This window comes from Aythya ferina (genome assembly GCF_964211825.1).
Source record: "Aythya ferina genome assembly, chromosome: 1".
In the NCBI taxonomy this organism is placed as follows: Eukaryota; Metazoa; Chordata; class Aves; order Anseriformes; family Anatidae; genus Aythya; species Aythya ferina.
This window is the reverse complement of record NC_140296.1, coordinates 125,016,407-125,023,599: the sequence shown is the minus strand read 5'-3', so window position 1 is coordinate 125,023,599 and position 7,193 is coordinate 125,016,407. Positions and strand designations below refer to the sequence as shown.

The 7,193-nt window shown below is 39.9% G+C and overlaps 1 long non-coding RNA gene across 1 annotated transcript; it reads right to left on the bottom strand.

Annotated features, from left to right (window-relative positions):
• Positions 1 to 653: 653 nt before the first annotated feature.
• On the bottom strand, positions 654 to 3,516 carry LOC311424661. Its single transcript, XR_014686144.1, has 2 exons — positions 3,373 to 3,516; positions 654 to 1,725 (listed from the first exon to the last, which is right to left on the bottom strand). It is a non-coding gene; the product is annotated as an uncharacterized lncRNA (long non-coding RNA).
• Between the last annotated feature and the right edge of the window lie 3,677 nt (positions 3,517 to 7,193).

Here is a 7,193-nt window from a genome sequence, read left to right as displayed (position 1 = left end):
GTGTGTGTTTAATGCAGGGATTTCAGGTTTTATGTAGCATTTTATGAATGAAATTTGGATCAATAATCATAGAATATCCAGAGTTGGAAAGGACCACAGGGATCTATAGCCTGTGGTTCAGCCCAAAGACTTTTAATTCTGACTTTAAAAGCTATGAATTGAAAGACAGTCATGTGGTGTTCTACCAGTCAGTCTAGAGTTTTAACCCATCAAAGCATCATGCCCAGACATGAGCCGAGACAGCCTGACCAACTCGCTTCAGGAAGAACTGAGTTTTGAAGAACTGGTTTTCAAAGAATCAATTATTTCTTCAGCAATATAACACTGCATTGATACAAAATAAGTGGGTATGCTTAATCATCAAGCTGTTTCTGTTCAGAGAAGTCCTGACCTTAAGCCTAAATTTTATATTCTGATTACCCAAACATGTCTGAATTTGCTCTGCAGACATTTCTAATTAAGCACAGAGAAGTTCAGCCTGTTTGTGTATCAATTCTTAGTGATGTGTATCCTCTTTGATCCTTTTCTAGACATCTCTTTCTAGAATAACACAGGTTACAACCTTTCCTTATAGTAAAGAGTAAAAATACAACTATAATCTTGAAGGAACTCTGAATAATAGATGAGCCATCATAACTAAAATAGAGACATTGTTGCCTGCGATATCTTCTTTATTGGTAACAATGCAAAATGGAATAGAAAAAATATTGCAGAGGTCATTGTGAAGAAAGAGCACTGTAAAGAAGAATATGAAGTCAGCAGTTCTGGTTATACACTACATATGTGATTATCCATATAGCAACAGAAGTAACATGCAACATTTTCACATTACATGGTTTAGTACTTTGGAATGCTAGTTACAGGTTTAATAGCTTACGCACTACAAGATCATCTCTTATCATTGAGGTTTTTTTCATATGACTAAATACGATAGTTCTTATATTCATTGGGATCATGGGGAAGGAGAACAGTGCCAGACAGGATTGAGAAATACACATCAGCAGCATAGCATAAAAGAGAGCTCTCCCATTCAGTATTTCTATGGCACAAGGGGAAATAAAAAAAAGCAGAGAGATCTAGGTCCCATCTTTCTTGCTAGGGCTACACCTACACTTAAGACTTCAGAATTTGCAATCCATTAGTGACAATGCTTTCCAGGGAGAAGGGGACGCAGAAATGAAAGCTTGTCATTGAAATTGATTGCTTTATAACTTGGAAGGTGTTCATGCTCTCGTGCAATGTAGCGAAAACCACTTCCATCGCTATGTTCACACAACAGCCAGGCACCTCGCTGCACTTTATGAGAAGATGCTATGTCATTGTCATTACCCCTAGCCAAATTGGTAGCTTCTCTTATCACCCTGCTCTTCCCTTGATATTGGTTATGTTCATAGATAGTGATCTGTGGATCGTGTAAATTTTCAGTAATCAACATCAGGGAAGAGATCTTGTCATTCATCTCTTTACCAACAAAGCTATGCTCTCCCTCCTCAAATACCAGTAACTGGCCTGTATAGTTAATGTGCTCATAAGCCACCCAAGGCTGTCCAATTACTTTCACTGAGGAGATACAGTCATTCCAATCTACATCTTTCAGATTAGCAACGGTTCTGGTGAGTTCTTTGGAGTACCCCTGGAAGTTGGCGTGCTCATAAATGATGATTTTCCCCATCTCAGCAGTGTTTCTGTAATTTCGATTTCTTGCTGTAGAAGTCAGATGACAGCCTGCAGAAAAGGAAAACAGAAAACAAACAACACTTGTAAGAAGCCCTTCCACAAAAGACACAAGGCAATGGAGAGGAAAAAAGAATGGGACAATTAAAACAGTTTTAGCAAGGAATGAATAAAACAGCTGTTGGACAAGACTGAGGGCAAGATGTAGAAATTTGAATTTGGAAGAAAAAATTAAGAGTAAAACAAGATGTGCATCAAATCTCTCAGGTCTTGGTTAGTTGTGTATATTGGTTTACATATGTGTTCAAATGACATCTAAGTATAGTAACTTATAGGAATATTCTATTTAATAATTAATTCAAATATAGGACTGGTGATTTGTGTGGGGGCCTGGAGAGGGCTGTCCTAGAAAACCCTCTTGGAGACTGCCAACATTCATGCTACCCTTGGAGGAAATTGAAGTGACATAAAACTTTTCAATTCAAATGTGTTGTTTGGTGCTATTAACTTTTAGCAAAAGTTAATAAAATAGCAAAAGCTCTTCTGGCAGAAATTGATCAAACCTTCCTATCTATAATGGGAACTATTTATATCTCGTTATTTCACAGAGGGCTGAATGGGCCATAGCATAGGAGAGAGAGAGGGAGATAGAGAAAGATGGTAAAGGAAAGGTCCAGATTACCACCCTGGGTTCCAGCGATGTCTGGTCCAGATCCTGTTCTGTCTGCAATGGTGGTGGGTGCACACAAAGCCCTTCTGAGTCGTACTATTTATACGCCGGACCCAGCTCCAGTTCTCACTTTCTATACTAATTACAGCTAGTCCCCACCTCCAATTCCTGCTTTGTATGGTAATATGTGCACCCTGTGTCCCAGAGCCTTCTTGAGGGGAAGGTGGAATATCGGGGGGGGGAGGAGAGACTGCTAATACCTTTCCAACCACAGCTGCCAGAAGCTCGGATGCCAGAAGGTATCTCAGAAGTTTACCCAGGATAAGGACGTTGGCCTCAGAAAAGCACTATCCAGCCCTAGCAGGATCCTCTTTTCTGACCGTATCAGCTTTGATGCTGAGTTTTTGAGACATTCTTTTGTTTTAGCTTCTTAGTCTCTTACAATGAGTCTTTCAATTCATGACTGACACTGCATTTGAGAATTACTTTAGAAATAGGTGTGGGCTGTTTTGACAGCAGTTCACAACTCACAATATTGTATGTAAAAAACTAGTGAAACATTCAGTTAACTTCTAAATGAAAGTGCAGTTTATTGGTTGCTAGAACACTATTATAGAACACTGTTATATTATAGAACACTATTTTATGACTTCAATGACTTTGATGATATTTATTGACTTATTTTTGCTACTACTGCTTGTAATATTAACATTATTATTAAATAAACTAGTTAATTTCTGACAACATACAGATTCTAGTCCCAACATTCTCTTGTTAAATATATTATTTCACCCCTTGGAATTTCTGTAGCAACGTCTCCTTCCAAGCCCTCCCTTTACTAGGTATGGTTATCCTGTAGTGCTCTTCTCATTACCTGAGGGGTGCATCAAACTTCTGTAAATGACAGGCATCAGATCCACACATACAGGTTGTAGCTCTCATCCCAAACTAAAACCTCTTCAACTTCATTTCATAGTAGCTACCCAGGAAGCCATTTAAAGCTTTCACATAAAAAGTATGCATCTCACCTCAATGCCAGCTTCTCAGATGTGGAGAGTTGTTGGCACTTCCTCCAGTCTGCTGCTTTCAGTCGCAAGACGCAACTCACCCAGATTTATAGCTCGCACAGAAGTCTTGCGAAACACCCCATCAGAAGTGAGAAGTAATTGATAGCACCCTCAAGGATCAGGATTCTTGAGCTTTTTCGTTTTTCTATTTCTACTTCCTGCTCTGCTTCAAAAGTCCATTGATCAGCAACCACCTTCATAAAATTTAGTCTCTTGATTCTTGTTTTTCTTTACTCTCTAGAAGTCAACCAGATCACAATAATAAAAGCACATCAAACATTTTGTGATGGATAGACTGTAGAAATTCTTTCTTGCTGCATTTTACATTTTTGCTTACTTGTGAAGTGAGTCTAATATGCAGTAGTCTTCCAAAGGGTTTCCATGTGACATATGTTGATAGCAAAAATATTACTATTTAAGATAGTAGAGGTCTTGCTAAGAAATTTGCAATAACTAAAACAGTATTATTTGATTAAAAGCTAGCAGTCCGTGATTGTTTCCAATCCACACTTCTCAGCTAAGCTCATACTGGATGTGCCACTCTTACAGGCTCCACCAAGAGCCAAATCCATATTGTCACAATTGAGAACTCCTCAAGTACCTTGTTAACTGCCATCTCCCCCATGCATGAGTACATGCCTTGTTAACATGTAAGTTATCATCTGGAGTCCATCCATCCCAAGGATGTAGACCTAGCTTTGTTTGCATTAGAATGATTTTTTCTCCTTACCTCTTCCTTTTCTTTGAAATAGCATAGTCAGGTCTCTGCAGTCACCTGGCAAAGAACAGGGGTATAGGGGGAGTTGCTGTCTGAATGTGCTTTCAATACAATCATAGTTTAAAAAAAGCTTCTCTCTGACCTGTCCTACCTTGGACTTGCATTATTACTCACTTGGAGTCCCTATATTCTCTGACAATATTCAGGTGACAGAGGTGGCAGTTGAATAGCTTGCTTTAAACTCATTTTCCCCTCACCCTTCTACATAGCCTTTTGAGAAGTCACAGGGACGCAGAGATAGTAAAGCAGAAGGAGGTGGCTCTGCAGAGCTGTAGGAGGAACTTATTTGCTTAATTCCAGTTTTACTCTGTAACATATTTTCACATACATTAATTTGTTAGTGTGCTGACAGACTATGGTACTATGGAAGGAAACGAGATTGTTGCTAGTTCAAGAGCAATCCAGGTCTTACAAATATCTACAGCAGTGAAAAACTGTTTTGCGAAATACTGTTTCTCTAGAAAATCCATCTGAGATTTTGAAATCTAGCATTGACTGATAAATTACAATGATGGTGATAACGTATATATTTATACATATATACAAGTGTTTAAAAAAAAAATCACAAAACTGTAATAGTGGTAAAAGCAAATAAGTGAATGTTTAGCTTCACTGAAAGATTTAGGATGATGTTTAAGTGACCCCTACTACCAGGTAACATATTGCTGGAGAAAATGGGGAGCTGAGGCAGGGAGAGAGTTCACCTCCACCAAAAGAAGACGGCCACTAGCTTCACCCAAACTCTCCTCCTGCATCTCTTTTGTTACCATTTGTCTGAGCCAATGGTGTGCCAAACTCACAGAACTAAGGTAGCACAAAAATGTGGGGTTTTATTTGCTTGGTAGATTTCATGGTGTTTTGTTGTTCTCGTTGTTGTTGTTGTTGGCTTTTTGTGTGTTTTGTTGTTGTTCCTGGTGTTGCTGTTTTGGTTTGGTTTTCTACATGGTTCATTCCTTTGCTATTCTGCAGAGGTTGGAAGCAGAGCAGTAGGAATGTACATTCTGAGCTTTGGAAGAAAGCAGCAAGACCTCAGTTTCTCACCGCATCTAGCTGCGCAATCAGCTTTACCATGCTTTACTGCAATTTTGCCAAATCGCACCATTTCTTGTGCTGCAATGATCTCTCCCTACTGAACTCATTCCTGATGGAAAGTAGAAATTCCCACTCCTCTCTAGCCACCCTCTCACTCCTCTCTTGCCACTCTTATTTCATGCCAAAGAGCAGGGGGGTTGGGGCATTTGTTGGGCTTCTCCATAAGTTTAACTCACTAGCACTTCATTTAAAAAAATAAAAATAAAACAATCCCCAATCAAAAAACAGGGGTTAGAGGTGGGAAGGAATTTTCTACTGTTCCAGAAAGTTACCAGGCCCATGGAGGACCCAACTCGCCAGTCTTTCGCCAATCCTGCTCAGCACAGCCTGCATGACACTCATGAGAGGATTTCACCCCCTCTCCTCTCCACCTGTGGTCCTTATCACCCCTGGCAGGATGACTGTATGGTTCAGGGGATTTCAGAGCAGTTGAGATGTGGTATTTCTTGCTAGGATATCTTCTATTTAAAAAACAAAAGTCACCTTCTATATTTTCTATTCTGAATGCAACTGCACAAAAATTACTTGTAAACAGGAAAAGAACATTTGGTTAGCCTTATTCCTCTTTGAAATCAAGAAATATTTTATATGAAAAGTATCACAGAAACAGGAAAATCTCTACCATCAGCTAATACAAATTGAGATGTGCCAACGCTTTCAGCAAGATACTCAGAAGAGGATCTGAGAATCTACTCAAAGGCTCAGACAGTAAGAAAATAATCCGAGCACCCTCTCAAGTGCCCAGTTTTAATACAACTACAGTTTGAGTGGGAACCAAAAGTGATCAAGGCCACTCATGGAGTCCACATTTACAAAATTTAGATGCTGTTCACAGTAGCAGAAAGGAAGCTTGAGTTTTTAACTTTGTGAGGAGGACGTGGGCTCACTGGAAGGAGAAGTCAAAATGCCAGGAACTGGATTTGAAGAAAGCTACACTTCTTCAGTTTTCCTTTCACATTTCCATTTGTCATGGAAACATTAAGATTGACCTGAGTGGAGAATGAAAGGGTCGGTCTGTGAGTAGAAGGACCAAAAGAAATGCGTAGCAGGAGCTTTACTGTAAGTGTGGCAGGTATTGGCAGCACCTAGATCAATGTCATCAAGCACATCAACATGAAGCTTCTCAGGAAATTCAGATTAGAAGACAGAACAAACAAGGGACAACCTAAAACAAAGGGATGGCCTCCACCAAGACTAAATAAAAGGATGATCTACAGCATCAAGTCATTGTGGGAAGATAAAGAACAGGGGTGGAGTCATAAAACAGCTACGAAAGGAGACAAAAACGGTAAATCCTAGTGACTGACAGAGGTGGACAGAAAAAAAACAATATCACTGTCAGCTTCAAAAGCATACAGAAGATGCATCCAAAACTAAGGGGCACTAACTTAAGGAGAATCCTGGAGACATGAAACCAGCATCTTTTATGCTCCATGTCATCACAAGTAGCACACACCCAAAAACCGGGACAAATTTATCTTGGTGCTTCTGCAGCTGAAGCAATTGGGCCACGTAAAAACAGTCATTTCATTTTAAAACTAAATCAACCTTCCCCTCCTATGCCACTTTGCACTGAGTTTTATGTCATATGCTTTATGCTACTGTGTAGCAACATTACTTGTTCCATTCTCAGCTAGAAGGGAACCAGCCTGCCCCTGGGGCTGGGTTGGTTTCTGCTAATTTGCACTTGTTAAGTGAGTCTGAACATAAAAGCACGCCAGCATCACATCTTACTGGTGCGCTCCAAGATGAGAACTCTGCACTGGGATCTGACCTTCAGCAGCTGGAGAAAGCGAAGGTCAGCTCCTCCAGCAGCAAAACAGCTTTATTTAGAAACTCCAGGTAAAAAAACTAATCCTGGAGCTCTGCAAGCCTCAAATCAACATCCTGGAAGCTCAGTTCTGTCTGAGGA